Below are 18801 nucleotides of genomic sequence, written 5' to 3' on the forward strand. Positions count from 1 at the left end.
CTTCATTCAGTAAGGATCTATTGAAAAATAATGTATACTAAGCAGGCACGAAGTGCCCATCACTATGCCAAGTGTTGGAAATACAAAGACAACAAACAAAAGAGATCTTATATTTTATTGCTTTAAAGTTTCATAGTAATGATTTTATTTTTATATTGACATCAAAAAAAATGTTGCTGACCTTTTAACCCTTAACTTGCATTTTCAAATAAAAACTGGATCAGCTTATTGTTAAGAATGAATACAAAATAACTAATTTCAAATTTAGAAGAATTGCATATGTTTAACATATTTTGGATTTCTACCGTCTAGGGAAAAGGATGGGGAAAGGGAGAGAAAAAAAAAAGAAACATAAGGTTTTGCAAGGGTGAAAGTTGAAAACTATCTATGCATATGTTTTGAAAATAAAAGGCTATAGTTTAAAAAAAATTTGCTTCACTCACAATTATCATAAATTCATCTGTAATGTCATGATAGCAGTTCACTACACCTCAGTCAAAAGGAAAGACCTTAGCTTAAAAAGTCAAGGTTTCTCACTACATGCAGAGCCATCACCAGTCATCCTGATCAATACCTGGCCACTGAACCTAGATGGCTCTTCAAGTGAAAATGAGGCTGGTGACTTTGCCCAGTTCTCCCTTGCTCAAATCCAATTTACTTGCATGTTGTGGCATCACCTCCCTAGGATGCCATGCCCATCTTTGAGAACAAAATATAAAACAGCATCAACTACAACAACAATTAATAAGAAACTATGAAACTGAGGCCAAAAACAACAAATAAACAAACAAACAGCAGCAACAACAACAACAACAACAAAAATAAATGATTTGACCTGGATCACAAAACTATTAAGTATCTGAGGCAAAATTTAAACTTAGGAAGATTAGTCTTCCTAATTCCAGGCCTGAATTTTATGCATTGAGTCACCTCCTAACCAGAAATAATGAGTTAAATAATGCTAATTTAATTAGCTCAGACTCATCCTACAACAAGTATCCAAACCAGAATGCTACTGAAACATCAAAGAAGGAAATGAATAAATGAATAAATATTTTGCTAGATATTTCTTTAGGAAAGGTGGAGGAAGAATGAATAATTTATTTTACTTAAATGTAAGATGTTACCCAAGTGTTTGAGAGAAAAGGAACTTCTCTACCTTTTCTATGGAATTCTCATAAAGCCCCAAACTGTCAATTTCAGGTTATAGGGAACATTTTTCTTTTTGTACAGCTTTGGGAATTTAAACCAACTGAACCAGTCTGAGAAAAGGCATCTGGGCTTCTTCTGGTGGCAGCTCTCAGTCACTGGAGTATTTGGATTGATCGGTGGCAGTGTAAGAGTGGCATTTATACAGTATGCGTGTGAATAAAGTATGAAACAAGGCCAATAAATCCTGTCCCCAATGAAAATATGTTAAGGCTTCTTTCATAGCTAAAAATAGATTATTCCCTGAGTTCACATCTCATTTTATGTTATGTACAAAAATGTCCATGCTTCGGTCAATTTATACTTGCTTCAGAATGTGACAATGCTCAGTCCTCAAGCAAGCTTTTATTTCATTTATTTTATTTTGCAGAATTAAAAAAAAAATCTCTTTTCCAACCCCAGAAACCCACATTTCTTTTTTTTTATCCTATGTACTTTATTTTTATAAAGCTTTTTTATTTTCAAAACACATGCATAGTTTTCAACATTCACCCTTGAAAAACCTTTTATTCCAATTTTGTTTCTCTCTCCCTTCTCCCCATCCTGTCTTCTAGATAGCAAGTAATGCAATATATGCTAAACATGCAATTATTCTAGACATATTTTCACAATGATCATGTTGCATAAAAAAATCAGATAAAAAAGAAATTAGAAAGAAAACAAAATGTAAGCAAACAACAACAAGAAAAGATAAAAATATTATGTTGTGGTCCACTTTCAGTCCCCACAGTCCTCTTTCTCGGTGCAGATGTCTTTTTCCATCAAAAGTCCATTGCAACTAGCCTGAATCATCTCACTTTTGAAAAGAGCCATTTCAAACAGAATTGATCATCATATAATCTTGTTCTTGCTGTGTACCATGATCTCCTGGTTCTGCTCATTTCACTTAGCATCAGTTCATGTAAGTCTCTCCAGGTCTCTCTGAAATCATCTTGTTGATCATTTCTTATAGAACAATAATATTCCATAATATTCATATATCATAACTTATTCAGCCATTCTTCAACTGATGAGCATACACTCAGTTTCCAGTTCCTTTGGACAATCATTTTCAAAAATACCCATTAGCTTACCTAAGTTTCAGCTGAGCTCAAAAATATGCATTTTTTCCTAAATTTATTGACCAACCTTATCTAACTTGCATCAGAGATATTGAATTTCAGAGGTGAAAAAGATCTTAGAAGCCATCTAGTCCAACTTATATCTAAACAGGAATCCCTTCCATAAAATACATGACAAATGGTCATCCACCCTTTATTTGAAGACCACTAGCAAACAGAACCACATTACCTTCAGAATTAAGCTGGTAACAAGTCTTTCTGAATTTAACCATGGCAATCTTTGAATGGTAAGCATAAAATGTACCAATAATTATTCTCTATCTGATTCATGTGTACATGACAAGAATTTTTCAGTGCCAACTATTTATAAAGCACTTTTCTAAGTGATAGGGAGTACAGAACTTGACTGCAAGAACTATATTACTTTCAAGTCTCTGGCTACAATTTAATAAAAAAGATCCTACTACTCACTATCCATGAATCTTATGCTAGCCTTTCTTATCTGTCTCTGTGTCTTTGCATATTGTGGCCAATACATAAAATATCAACCACAATGATATTGGATATTCCCTTCACATACAGGCACACGTGCATGAATACACACACACACACACACACACACACACACACACACACACACACCCTCTTCTTCTTTAAATACTTTCCTTCATTCAAAGACAATTTCCACCTTCTTACTGAAGCCTTCCTGATTTCTTATCTTTTTAAAATCTATTAGTGATTTCTTCCTTCCTAAATTTGAGCTTTTCCATATATTCTGGATTTTAAAATGAACTTGGGTCAGGTTAATAGAATTGTATGATTGGGTCAAATTCATAATCCATAATCCATATAATATAGATTAAACTCTGTCCTGTGCCAGAAAAGGAAGGGAAGAATGTCCAGGAAGTTTTCTATGCATGCTATTCTGTTGTCTTTAATAGTTTCTTCTTTGTCAGCAGGATAAAATGCTTCACGAATAGAAAAGTATCATTGACAGAAATTATTGGCACAGATGGAGGTAATGTTAAAATCAAAAATTCTCAACAATGACCCAGAGTGGGGATAAGAGGAAGGTCTGAGTATATCTTCCAGGAAACAAAAGGAGGTTAGACAAGAAATAGAGGGCATACTATGGTATATCATGAAGGGGAATAAATTTGCAATCAAAAATGTATTTGCCTCCCATCTCTCCCCCAGTAAATAATCCTGCTCATTTTTGTAGCTTTATAAAGCAGGTCTTCTAATAATTCTAGATGTCAAATTCTTCAATAATTAAATACAGCTTGGAATAAATGATCTTTGATATCCCTTAAGCTGCATGTTATACAATCTTATTTAGTTTATAGCACTCAAAGATTACATATGCAAATTGAAGTTTTAAGTCCAGTTTTTTTTTTAATAGCTTTTTATTTACAAATTATATGTATGGGTAATTTTACAGCATTGACAATTGCCAAACCTTTTGTTCCAATTTTCCCCTTCTTCCCCCAACTCCCTTCCCTAGATGGCAGGATGACCAGTAGATGTTAAATATATTAAATTATAAATTAGATACACAATAAGTATACATGTCCAAACAGTTATTTTGCTGTACAAAAAGAATCAGACTCTGAAATATTGTACAATTAGCCTGTGAAGAAAATCCAAAATACAGGCAGACAAAAATATAGGGATTGGGAATTCAATGTAATGGTTCTTAGTCATCTCCCAGAGTCCTTTCGCTGGGTGTAGCTGGTTCAGTTCATTACTGCTCCTTTGGAACTGATTTGGTTCATCTCATTGCTGAAGATGGCCAGGTCCATCAGAATTGATCATCATATGGTATTGTTGTTGAAGTATATAATGATCTCCTGGCCCTGCTCATTTCACTCAGCATCAGTTCATGTAAGTCTCACCAGACCTTTCTGAAATCATCCTGTTGGTCATTTCTTACCAAACAATAATATTCCATAATATTCATATACCACGATTTATTCAGCCATTCTCCAATTGATGGGCATATATAAAGTTCCCAGTTTCTGACCACTACAAAGAGGGCTACCACAAACATTCATGCACTTCCAGATCCCTTTCCCTTCTTTATGATCTCTTTAGGATATAAGCCAAGTGGTAGCACTGCTGGATCAAAGGATATGCTAAGTCCAGTTTTCTTTTAGCATCCCATTAACTCATCTGCTAAAACTTTTTTATCTAGCATGATTTTCTGGAAAATGCAGGGCAACTAGTGGTTCATACCCACAAACTTCAGTATTCTCCTTAGGGTTTTCATCTTAAGAAGTGCTGAAGAGGAGTTTTATGTAATGCTGAACCTCTATTCTGCACTTATTTGATTATAATTTCTATTATATCTATATCAGTATATTTTAAGATGTTTGTGGTCAGTTTTTGTGTCTTGCCTCATTTTTCAGTTATCAAGGATTTGGAGTGTATTACTGACCATGAACATCATTGGCACATACATCTAGAGCCAACAGAAAGTTCAGTTAGTAGTGGATTAATAAATGTCTGTTGAATTGATTCAAATTTTATCTTTGTCTTTCTATCGTCTTGCACAACATCTTGTGCTTAGTTGGTGTTTGATACATATTTGTTATATTGTTGTATTGGATGAGGAATTCTTACCCATATATGGAAACACTCTAGAAATGAAAGTCCCATACTAATTTTTCTCTTTAGTGTTAGTTAGGTGTTTATTTATTGATTTTTCATGAAGTCCTTGTGTCAAAAACTATGCTAAGGATGGAGAATACAAATTAAACTTTTTCAATGCAAGTATTTTGCACTTAGCATCCCAAAACCATGAGATACAGACTTAGAAAAGACCACTGGAACATTTTGTCTAAACTCCTCTTTTCCATATGAGACCCAGAAAGACAAAATGGTTTACTAAATAACATGCAATTAAAAAAGAATCAGAGCCAGTGTTTATTCTTTGATTAGCAAGGAATTTTAGAGAGCATTTAGTCTACACTTCATCCAATATAATATTCTCTTCTACTAATATACTTGACATCTATCTCTATTTCAATGGTTTCAGTAGCATAGTCTAACAAAGATGACCATACTAATTTGGGACAACATTATTTGATAGCAGTGAAACTTCTATCCATTAATCCCATTTTAATCTTTGGAGGTAACATAGAACAAATTTAATACCTTTTATCTGTACTATAAATAATCAGGACTGCTACCATATTCTCCCAAATCAACAAACAGTTTTTTAACTATTGTTCACATAAATGACAGACCTTTTGTCATCTTGGTGACATACTTCTAGATTTGTTTTAGTTCGTGAATACCAGGCCTTTAACTGTTTCTGTAGTATATAGAATTCAAAAGAGTGGAGGATGAGTTCATATTTATATAGCACTTTAAAGTGCAAAAATTATCTTATCTACATTAAAGAATATGATCTTTCCAACAATGAAATGAAGTCAGAAATGTTATTATCTCCATTTTATAGAGGAGGGAAATGAAACTGTATAAATCCTGCTCCTTTGAATCCAAATCCAACAGCCTTTCTGCTGTTTTGCTTTTTTTATATCTTAAAAAGTTATAAAATCAATTCAATTTCTAGTATTATTTTTTTCTTCAGAGAAGAGTTGCCCAACAAGATACAGAATGATTAATGCTGATCTCTCAAAATCACTAAGGTATAAAGTGTTACAAAAAGTATTAATATAACCATGTGATAAAGTAGATCTGTATCGATGAATCACAGTGATGGGGCTGTCTAAGGGCTTATCTGCAGCAGTGAAAAATGAGGTCATTAGTGGAAATCAAATGCAAATATTATAGGATTCTGGAACATTTCTCTTTATACATTAGGGATGGAGTTTTCATTTTAACTTGAAGAAATGTACACACTTCAATTTTTTAAAAAGCATCTTTCTCTGAAAACTAAGTTCTATGATTTGAAAGAATTTGAAACCCTGAAGCTGAATTGTTTCAGTGTTCTGGATGTGTATGATGATTTATAAGAAATACATAAAAAAGAAAACATTATTCTTTTAAGACAGCCAAAGATGGGAGATAACAGTTTCTGTGGATGATAATAGAAGTAAATAATTGTTTGCTCTTCAAAGGAATCACTAATTATCATAGAAAAACAAATCTTAAAACTTCAAAAATAGCAAAGTCCCTTATGCTACTAAGTGATCTTGTCTTTATCAACACAAAAGCTACAGAATCAGAAAAACTTAAGTTATATCTCTAAAAGCCTTAAATTTTACAAACACCCCTCAGACTAACTTCAGTATCCCAAGGCATTTGTGATCTCATAAGCATGGGAATTGGCTTTGGTGAATAAGATTGTTAAAGGCCAGATTAGCAAAGCTGACATCTGAAGCAAATTCAGTATAATGGAAAGAGGGATCTGTTAGCTAAAAGGTGATCATTACTTTGATGAAAGTAGCAGAGGGATGAACTTTGTGCATGAGAGATAAAGAAATTTAGGAACATAGAAGACATGGTGTTTGAAGGTGGCAAGAAGAAAGGTAGAAAGACACAAGAGAGAGAAAAACAAACCCCGAATTAATAAAAGAGAGGGAAGAATGACCTTGGAGTTCACAGATTACAACAGAATAATTCTGAATGAGATGAAATGAATTTTAAGAGAGGAAAGATAATTATTGAAAGGCAAAGGCAAGGTAAGTGTGTGAGTATGTGTGTGTGTGTGTGTGTGTGTGTGTGTGTGTGTGTGTGTGTATACATGTCTAGTTTGGAAATAACATCGTGGAGAAAATAACGTGATAGCATTATCTCCAAGGTCTGAGTATTGAGTGGATAGTAGAAACAAGAGAAAAAGTAGACTCTTGACAGTGATAATAAGAGATGTGATGTCTTCAGGAAAAAATCTAAGTTACAATGAACTTCACAAGATGGAAGCAAGGTGAGCCAAAACATTTAGCATAAAACTTTGTAAGTAGAAGGGACCTCAGAAGTTGTCAGGTCTGAAGCCCTCATTCTACAGATAAGAAAATGAAAGGTCAGAGCTTTGTCTTTGGCCATATAATTCAAATAAGAGAGCTAAGGCTGAATTCAGATTCTCTATGTCCTGCCACCTCTATATTTTTCTCTACTTAATAGTATTTTTCCCTAATTACATGTAAAAATGATCTTCAATATTCATTTTTTTAAAGGTTTTGACTTCCAAATGTTCTTCTCCCTCTCTCCTTCCACTTCTCAATCCCCATTTTGATAAGCAATCTGATTATACATGTAAAATCATATTAAACATTCACATATTAATAATGTTATGCTAAAAGAATCAGAACAAAGGAAAATTTATGAGAAAAGCAAAACAAAACAAAAATTTGAAATAGTATGCTTTGAACTACATTCAGGCTCCATAGTTATTTCTGTGGATATAGATATGTTTCATTATGAATTTTAGGAATTATCTTAGATCATTCTATTGCTGAGAACTAAGTCTATCAAAGTTTTTTCTTACACAATGTTGTTGTTATTATATACAAATTCTCCTGGTTCTATTCCTTTCTTTCAGCATCAGTTCATGTAAATCTTTCCAGTTTTTCCTTAGATCTGCCTGTTTTTCATTTCTTATTTTCATTTGGCCCCACATTGGGTGACAAAATGTAATGTTCTCTTCTCTAAATTATAATGTTCTCTGAGGGGAGGTTTCTTGGGGAGCTTCTGGAGACAGCTTTAGTTTAAGTTCAGTGTAATAATCATCTCAAATGCAGCCAGCTGTTAAAGTACAATCATTTATTGTCTCTTCCAAAATAGCCCGATCAGCTTTCCTTGGTTCTGAAAGCTCTTGTTGCTAGTCCTTTGCCTCTGCCAGCTTTAGCCTCCAGCTCCTTCTGGATCCAAAGTCTCCAACCAGTATAATGGTGGAATATTGAATGGATCTGACTCCTCCTCCAAGAGAGTAGGCTTGTGGGAGCTGTGACTTGTGAATCTCCCAAAGTCTCTTGTGGGCTTGTGGGAGCTCCTCATTATATATCCTTTCTTAAAGGTGTGAACTCTCCCAAAGGTTGAACTAATATATGAACTCTCTTAAAGATGTGAACTCTAAAGATGTGAATTAAGTACATAAGCATGGTCTCTATTAATTCCAATGACTTAGCACCTTGTTTCAAGTTCTTGCCCATAACACAATGGCATTTAATTACATTCATATGCTACAGCTGTTTTAGTCATTCCCCAATTAACAGGCATTTCCTCAATTCTTTGTCACTACTAAAAGTGTAGCAATAAAGATTTTTGCACATGCAAATACTTCTCCATTTTTCAATGATCTCTTTGTGATATAGATTTACTATTGGTATTGCTTGATCAAAGAAAACAGTTTTTTAAAAGACTATTTATTTATTTATTTATTATTTACCCCAGTTACATATTTTTATTATTATAATTATATCTTTTTATTAACAAAATATATGTATGAGAAATTTTTCAACACTGACCCTTATAAACACTGCTGTTCCAACTTTTCCACTCCTTCCCTCCACCCCCTCCCCTAGATGGCAGGCAGTCCCATACATGTTAAACATATTAAAGTATATGTTAAATACAATATATGCATACATATTTATACAGTTTTCTTGTTGAACAAGAAAAATCAGATTTAGAAAGAAGGAAAAAAATAAATGTTAGAAAAAAAACAAAAATGCAAGCAAACAACAATAGAAAGAGTACAAATGCTATGTTGTGGTCCACACTCTTTTCCCAGTGTTCTTTTGTTGAGTGCAGCTGGTTCTGTTCATCACTGATCAGTTGGAACTCATTTGGATCCTCTCATTGCCAAAGATATCCACTTTCATCAGAACTGATCCTCATATAGTACTGTTGCTGAAGTGTTTAATGATCTCCTGGTCCTGTTCATTTCACTTAGCATCAGTTCATGTAAGTCTCTCCAAGCTTCCCTATATTTGTCCTGCTGATCATTTCTTACAGAACAATAATATTCCAAAACATTCATATACCATAATTTACTTAGCCTTTCTCCAATTGATGGGCAACCATTCAATTTCCATTTTCTAGCCACTATGAAAAGGGCTGCCATAAACATTTTTGTACATACAGGTCATTTCCCCTTTTTTAATATCTCTTCGGGATATAAGCCCAGTAGTAACACTTCTGGATCAAAAAGTATGCAGAGTTTGATAACTTTTTGAGTATAGTTGCAAATTGCTCTCCAGAATCTTTGGATCCATTCACAACTCCACTAACAATGGATCAGTGTCCCAGCTTTGCCTCATCCCTATCCAACATTCAGCATTATCTTTTCCTGTCATATTAGCCAATCTGACAGGTGTGTAGTGGTATCTCAGAGTTGTCTTAATTTGCATTTCTCTGATCATTAATGATTTGGAATACTTTTTCATATAAGAAAAAAAGTAGTTTCCATTTCATCATCTGAAAATTGTTCATATCCATTGACCATTTATCAATTGGAGAATGGCTTGATTTCTTATAGAGTTAGTTCTCTACATATTTTGAAAATTAGGGCTTTATCAGAACATTTAACTGTAAAAAATGTTTTCCCAGTTTCTTGTTTCCCTTCTAATCTTGTCTGCATTAGTTCTGTTTGTATAAAAACTTTTCAATTTGATATAATCAAAACTTTCTATTTTGTGATCAATAATGTCTCTAGTTCTTCTTTGGTCACAAATTTCTTCCTCCTCCACAAGTCTGAGAGGTAAACTATTCTATGTTCTTCTAATTTATTTATAATCTCATTCTTTATGTCTAAATCATGAACCCACTTTGATCTTATCTTGTTGTACAGTGTTAAGTGTGGGTCAATGCCTAATTTCTGCCATACTAATTTCCAATTTTCCCAGCAGTTTTTGTTAAACAGCGAATTTTTTTTCCATTTTTTAAAATTTAATAATTACTTTATATTGGTAGAATCCAGGCCAGGATAATTTTTTTTACAACATTATCCCTTGCACTCATTTCTGTTCTGATTTTTCCCCTCCCTCCCTCCACTCCCTACCCTAGATGGCAAGCAGTCCTATATATGTTAGATATGTTGCAGTATATCCTAGATACAATATATGTTTGCAGAATTGAACAGTTCTCTTGTTGCACAGGGAGAATTGGATTCAGAAGGTATAAATAACCCGGGAAGAAAAACAAAAATGCAGATAGTTCACATTCTAAACAGTGAATTCTTATCCCAAAAGTTGGGTTTTGTCAAACACTAGATTGCTATAGTTATTGGCTATTTTTTCCTGTGAATCTAACCTATTCCACTGATCAACTAGTCTATTTCTTAGTCAATACCAAATGGTTTTGGTGACTGCTGCTTTATAATATAGTTTTAGATCAGGTACAGCTAGGCTATCTTCATTTGATTTTTTTTTTTTCATTAGTTCCCTTGAAATTCTTGACCTTTTGTTCTTCCAGATGATTTTTTTTTTAGGTCATTAAAATAGTTTCTTGGGAGTCTGATTGGTATAGCACTAAATAAATAAATTAATTTAGGCAGTATTATCATCTTTGTTATATTCACTCAACCTATCCAAGAGCACTTAATATTTTTTCCAATTGTTTAGAGCTGACTTTATTTGTATGGAAAGTGTTTTGTAGTTTTGCTCATATAGTTCCTGACTTTCCTTTGGCAGATAGATTCACAAATATTTTATACTATTGAGAGTTGTTTTCAATGGAATTTCTCTTTGTATCTCTTACTGTTGGATTTTGTTAGTGATGTATAAAAATGCTGAGGATTTATATGGATTTATTTTGTATCCTGAAACTTTGCTAAAGTTATGCATTATTTATAATAGCTTTTTAGCAGAATCCCTTCCCCAGTTACATTTAAAGCATTTTTTTTATATTTGTTTTTAAGATTTTTGAATTCTGGGTTCTCTCCCTCACCCCCACTCACCATTAATAAACTACATGTAAGGTTATGCAAAACATGTCCATAAAAGTCAAGTTGTGAAAAACAAAAACATAGGTCTTTTACCATAATGAAAATAAAAACCCTCAAGTAAAATTATTGTAAAAATAGAGAGATACAGAAAGAAATAGAAAATGCATTAATCTATATTAAGACACAATAATCAGTTCCTTCTCTGAATATGGAAGGAATATTTCATCATAAGTCCTTCAAAGAGGTATGAATGTTTGTACTACTGAGAATAGCAGTCATTTACAGCTGGTCATTGCAGAACATTGCTATTTCTTTATATACAATCTCTTTGACTTTGTCCATGGAAGATTTTCCAGGTTTTCCTCTTTTTTTTTTCCCCTGAGAGCATTCTTCTCATCATTTCCTAGAGAAACATTCCATTAGAGAAACTTATTTTGAAAAATATTTTTATAATTACTATTACTAATTATATTTACCCCCATTTTTTTTCTCTCTCCCCTTTCACCTTATCCCTCCTCAATAGTTTTTTGCTACTGACCATTCCCTCCCCCACTATGTCCTCTTTTTTATCACCCTACTTCCTTTCCCATATCTCATTTACCTCCTATTTTCAAGCAGGGTAAGATAGATTTCTATACTCCTGAGCATGTATTTTATTTCATCTTTGAGCCAATTCTGATGAGAGAGAGTAAGGTTCACTTAGTCACATTCTTCTCCCTTTCTTTGCCTCCATTGTAAAAGCTTTTTCTTTCGTCTTTTAAAAAAAAAATTATAGCATTTTATTTTCAAAATATATACATGGATAATTTTTGACATTCACCCCTATAAAATGCTGTGTTCTATTTTTTTTCTTCCTCCCTCCATACCTTCCCCCAATCTTGCCTTTTTTTTTTTTATGGCAGATAATCTTACTTCTTCCTTTCCCTTTCTCTAAGTACAATCTTCACTCACCCTTTAATTTCATCACTTATAAAATATATTATCCCTTCATATTCAACTCACACTCCATGTCTTCTGCATATTTTCTGTATATATATGTACATATATATGTATGTGTATATATATTTATATATATATATATAGTATATAGTATATATACATATGCATATGTATTCCTTCTAACTTCCATAATAATGAGAATGTTGTAATGAGTTACAAGTATCAGCCTCCTGATGAGGTTTGGGCAGAGAGTTGTGGGAACCCTTTCTGGTCAGCACAGGTCGTTCGTAAAAGAATTTAAGAACCCAAAAAGTTCGAGTGGCAAAAAGAAGTTTATTGGCACTGAGAAGTCAGCTTTTGTTAGGAGGTTAACTTCCAAGTGACAAAGTCCTGGCAGAGAAGTAAAGGTCTAGCAGAGAAATCCTGGCAGAGAGATAAAGAGGTGTTAATTCTGAGAAAAGGATGCCTTCTCAGGGGGCAAAGGTCCTAGCAGGCAGCTATGCCAAGAAAAGGTCCCTTGGCCTGGCATGATCAAGCTTTTGGGCCTCTGAAAATAAATAAGTCCCAAATTGCACTTTTAAAATAAGGAATCTGAAACTGAGGTTTCAATTGAATGAAATTTTTAAAATACTGTCATTGTCCCCAGGCCTAGATGAGATCACTTACTGGGAGTGTTCTTGAGCCAATTTTCAGCTCAATTGTGGTCAATAGAAATCTAGATCTCAAGTTAAATGAAACCACTTAAGTTTGAGCTAGGTAGGGAATGGTCCTGGGCCAATCTTAATGAAACCACTAAAAGTTTTCCTGTCAGGAAAGTTTCAGGGCTCATCCCAAAGGTCAATAAGGACAGTTTCAAACAGGACAGTTTCAATGTTCCCCCATCACTCCCATATAGGAATGTAAATAGATAAACCTTATTAAGTCCCTTTTGATATCACTTTCCTGATTACTTCCTTGCTTCTTCAAAGTCATATATTTGAAAATCAGATTTTTCCATTCAGTTCTTGTCTTTTCATTACAAACAGTTGAAAATCCTGTTTTCTTGACTCTTCTGAAGGATTATACTATTTTCTGGGTAGATGATTCTTTGTTGCAATCCTAGATCCTTTGCTCTCCAGAATGTCATATTCTTAGCCCACCAGTCCTTTAATGCAGAATCTGATAAATCTTGTATTATTCTGACTGTGGCTCCACTTTACTTGAATTGTTCTTTCTAAATGCTTCCAATATTTTTTCGTTGGCCTGGGAAGTCTGGAATATGCATATAATATTCCTGGGAGTTTCTATTTTGTGATCTCTTTAAGGACATGATTAGTGGATTCTTTCAATTTCTATTTTACCTTCTGGTTTTAGAATATCAGGATAATTTTCCTTGATTATTTCTTAAAAGATGACATCCTGACTCTTTTTTGGAACATGACTTTGAGGTAGACCAATAATTTTTTTTTAATTATCTGTCATGGAACTATTTTTTTGGTCAATTATTTTTCCAATGAGACATTTCACATTTTTCCAATTTTTTTTGTTTGTTTTATTGTATCTTGACTTCCCATAAAGTCACTAGCCTCCATTCACTAAATTCTATTTTTTAGGGAATTATTTTCCTCCATGAACATTAATACCTCCTTTCCCACTCAACCAATTTTGCTATTTAAGGCATTCTTCCCCTCATTAGTTATTTTCTTTTTTTGTATTTTCTTTTGCACCTCCCTCAATTCTTTCCCTAATTTTTCCTCTTTCTCTCTTATTTTATTTTCAAAGTCCTTTTTGAGCTCTTTCAAGGCCTGAGCCCAATTCTTGTTTTTCTTGGAGTATTTTGATGTAACAGTTTTGATCCTCCCTGTCACCATAATAATTTATAAGGATCAGAAACTTTTCTTTTTGTTTTCTGCTCATTTTCCTTGCATATTCCTCAGCTTTTAATTCTTTATTAAAGTAGGGCTCTGTTTCCAAGGTGGAGGCTGCACTTTCCCAAGCTTTCAGGATTTTGTATAGTTATTATCAGAAATCCTTCTAGGAATCTGACTACAAGCACTGTTCTCTTTCCTGGAGTTGTTAGGTGTGTCCCTGCCTCACTTAAGCTGTAAGATCTAGGGAGCTGATAGGGCATGAGGCTAAGCTGACCAAGACTTTGCTGGGACTGCATACCAGACTCCTACCTTGCTGCCAAAGAGCCTCTCCATTGACCTTCCAAGTCCTCCCTGATATCCAGAAGCTGCCAGCACTGCTACTGATTCAGAAGTCCTTCCTCAGTGACTGTGCAACTGGGCTTGCTCTAGAACTGTGCATTGTAGTTGCACTCTGGTTGCACACACCTTTTTTGCTGATCTTTCAGCTCCTCTTTGATTTCTCTGGGTTGAATCTGGGGCTTTATTCAGGTGCCCTGCCCTTGGTTTGCAAGCAGGTCTCCCACCTCCATGTCACAGATCTTTTCTGCTGAGCTTCTAAATTGTCTTTGGCTGAAAAATGTTTTACTCTATCCTTTGGGGTATTCTGATGCTCTAACATTTGTTTAGAATCATTATTTAAAGGAATTTGGAGTGGTTTGGGGGAGAGATTCAACAACTTCCTGCCTTTACTCTGCCATCTTGGCTCTGCTCCTGCCTCTGATATAGAGAGTTTTATAGCCCTTTGGACATAATTCCAAATTGTTCTCCAGAATGGTCACTCTAAACTACAACCTTTGTCTTTTAGATGTAGGAGTAGGATTAGATAGGTCAAATAGTTAATTGAGTAAGTCCAGAACTTCCTATTAAGAGGAATATTCCCTTTGATGCAGAAGTGCCCCTACTGGGTTTGTACCCCAAGAAAATCATAAAGGAGGGGGAAAGATCCAAATGTGCAAAAATGTTTGTAGCATCTCTTTTTGTGGCAGCTAGGGATTATAAAATGTGTAGGTGCCCATCAATAGGATAATGACTGAACAAGTTGTGGTATGTAAAGGTAATGAGATATTATTGTTCTTTAAAAAAATGATGAACAAGTTGATTAGGCCTGGAAAGATTTGCATGAACTGATGCTGAGTGAAACAAGCAGAACTAGAAATACATGGTGCATAATAACAGCAAGAATGTATGATGATCAACTACAAAAGGTTTGGTTTTTCACAGTGTTTCAGTGATATAAGACAAATCTCAGTAGAAAATGCCATTTGTATCCAGAAAAGGCACCATGGAGTTTGAATACAAATCAACACATGCTATATTCACAAGTTTATTGATTTTTTTCTGTTTTTTTTTTCTCTCCCCTAGCTTTTCCCTTTTGTTCTGACTTTTTCTTTCCCAACATGATTCATAAAGCAATGTGTATTAAAATAAATTAATTAATTAATAAAAACAAACAAATAAATAAAAGGAAGACTCACAATTCTAGAAGTTAGCACTTGTACTTTAGGCAGTAGGTCTAAACTAGTTTGGCAAAATAATTTTTAATGCTTCATCCGATTCTATAACTGTAATCTTTGTTGAAATTGTCTACTCTACAGTTTGGATTCTATGTGATAATGCTGATAATTTCATTTTTTATAAAATCAGTGCATATATATCAATTAGGATGCAAAAGGATGTATTTTACATGTAAAATATATAATTTTCTGCACACATGAGCCACCTGACATAGGGGTCATTATTATACTCATTTTGTAGATAAGGAGATAGCAGTTGAGAAAAATGACTATTAATAAATAATTATTAATACTGGGCAGACAAGGAAAATATCTTTATATGAACTCTTATTAAGAGAAACCTATTACTTCCACTCAAGATTGGCTAGGGATAAATTATTTGATTAGATTGCCCATTATTGGCATTAGTTTGCAAGTAAATGGCATGATTAAAGTAATTTCCCTCAATCCTCATTAAAATAGGTACTTGTCCTACTCATGGTCCTTCTCTTTTTTTTCTCTTTCTCCTCCTCCTTCTTCATCATTATCATAATTTATGTCTAATAAGCAGAAGTGGACCTTCCTAGATATCATCCCTATCAAAAATAGGAAGAGAGGAGTAAACTTGAATTTGGTAGGCATGAAAATATAATATAAAGAAATATCAATTATACTAAGGGGCTTTGATCAGTGGAAATGGTAATGGCTGATAGATTAATGTAAAATAAAGGAAAGCAAAGCAAGGGAAGTTGAAGTAAAGTACACGGAGTAAAACGGAGTGATGGAAAATAAATTTTATGGTAAATAGATAAAATAGGGAAACTAGAAAAATAAATCAAAAATAAGTAAAATGGAAAAAAAAGGAAAAACAACTGAAGAAAGGAAAGGAAAAGTAAAGAGAAAGATCAATGAAATTGAAATAAAAAAGAAAAAAATGAAGCAAAGAAAACAGAATAAATTAAAGTAAATGAACTAAAAATTAAAGTAAAACAAAGAAAAAATGAGTGAATATAAAGTCATGTAAAGCAAGTCATAATGATTTAAAATAAAGGAATAAACTCTTAGAATAAAGTAAAAAATATGAAGTATATTAAGCAAAAAAGAGGAAATAGGGAAAAGGCAAAAAAAAAAAAAAAAGGCAATGCAAAATAACGAAAAAAACAAATGTAATTTGTTAACCTGAATGATCTTTTGAGAACTTCTTGGTCCCAGGGGCCTTATCACCTAGTGATAACTGCATTCATTATTAAATTCACAACAAAAACACACCATGGTTTGCAACATGAAACAGGATAATCTAGAATTTTTTTTCTTTGAATCTATATTTTCCTTTTTAATAGATGGAACATTCTTATTGTGAATTTGTAGATTCTACCTAAAATAGTCATAAAAACACATAAACTTCCCCCTGTGATTTATCTGCACTGTTCAAGTCTTAAAGAGATGTCACCAAATCATATATGTGTGTATATCTATATCTGTATGTATGTATGTATACACACACACACACATATATGTATCTATTTTGTGTGTGTATAAATAGATAGTTGATACATATAGATGGATAGATAGATAGATAGATTTACAGATATATGGATAGATCAATGAGAGAGGTATGGGTCAGTAGATAGAGAGATATATAAATACATAGATGACAGATTGGATTTGTCATATAACTGCAATGGGGAACTCTCAGATGAAGAAACACCCTTTAACAATTTACCAGTGTTGCTCAGTACTCTATATAATTTAATCATCTCACAAAGATATAAAAATCTCACCATTCTTTCCAGCACTGAATATCAAGGTAGAGCAGTTGGAATCTTCCTTGTTCCTCATAGTCTCCCTCTGCCCTCATTTCTCAGTAACATTTTTTTGCCTTCTGAGATGTTGAGGTTCTTTCAGACCTTTTTTATCACTCAATAAAAATTCCAGAAATTATTTACTATGTACCTCATGAATATTCCCAATTTTCCTAATAATTTTAGTCCCTAGATCACAATCTTTCTTCCCTAATTTTCATCCTCATATTAGAGAGCATTAGCATAAATATTGGTACTCTCTCAAATGTCTCAATTTATTTTTTGAAAATTTTACTTATTGTTATAAAGCTTTTTTTTTATTTTCTAGAACACATGCATATATAGTTTTCAACATTCGACCTTGCAAAAACCTTGTGTTCCTTTTTTTTTCTCCCTACTTTTCCCCACCCCTTCTCCTAAATGGCAAGTAATTCAATATATGTTAAACATAAGCAATTATTTTATACATATTTCCACAATTATCATGCTGCCCAAGGGGAAAAAAAATCCTATCAAAATGGTAAAAAAAAAAAAAAAAAGTGAGAAACAAAGCAAAATGCAGGCAAACAATAAAAACAATGAAAATACTGCATTGTGATCCATACTCAGTTCCTACTGTTCTCTCTCCATCACAAAACTATTGGAATTGCCCTGAATCACCTCATTGTTGAAAAAGAGCCACATCCATCACAGTTGATCACCACATAATCTTGTTGTAGCCATGAACAATGTTCTTTTAGTGCTACTCACTTCACTCAGCATAAATTCATCTAAGTCTCTTCAGGCCTCCATCCTGCTGATCGTTTCTTATGGAACAATAATATTCTATAATATTATACACCATAACTTATTCAGCCATTCTCCAACTGAGAATCCCCTCAGTTTCTAACTCTTTGCCACTACAAGGAGGGTTGCTAATAAGATTTTTGCACATGTGGATCTCTATCCCTCCTTTATGATCCCTTTGGGATATAGACCCAGTAAAAACACTGCTGGATCCAAGGGTATAAATCAAAGAGTATACGCAGCTTGAAAACCCTTTGGACATATTTCCATGTTGCTCTCCAGAATGGTTAGATCAGTTCACAACTCCATCAATATTGTCTTCGTGTCCCAGTTTTCCCATGTCACTTCCAACATTCACCATTATCTTTTCCTAATATCTTAACAATCTGAGAGGTAAGTAATAGGACCTAAAAATTGTTTTAATCTGAATTTCTCCAATCAATAATGATTTAGGCACCTTTTCATATGACTAGAAATTGTTTTAATTTCTTCATCTGAAAATTATCTGTTTGTCTCCTTTGAGCATTGTCGATTGGAGAATGGCCTATATTCTAATAAATTTGAATCCATTTTCTATATATTTTGGAAATAAGGCCTTTGTAAGTATCCTTGTGTAAATTTGTTTCCTTATTTTACTACTTTCTTTCTAATATCTGCATTGGCTTTGTTTGTACAAAAAATTTTAAGTTAATATGATCAAAAATATGAATTTAAATTCTATAGTGTACTCTAGTTCTTCTTTTGCCACAAATTCCTTTCTTCTTCACAAAT

The sequence above is a fragment of the Antechinus flavipes genome, chromosome 6 (assembly GCF_016432865.1).
Source record: "Antechinus flavipes isolate AdamAnt ecotype Samford, QLD, Australia chromosome 6, AdamAnt_v2, whole genome shotgun sequence".
NCBI lineage: Eukaryota > Metazoa > Chordata > Mammalia > Dasyuromorphia > Dasyuridae > Antechinus > Antechinus flavipes.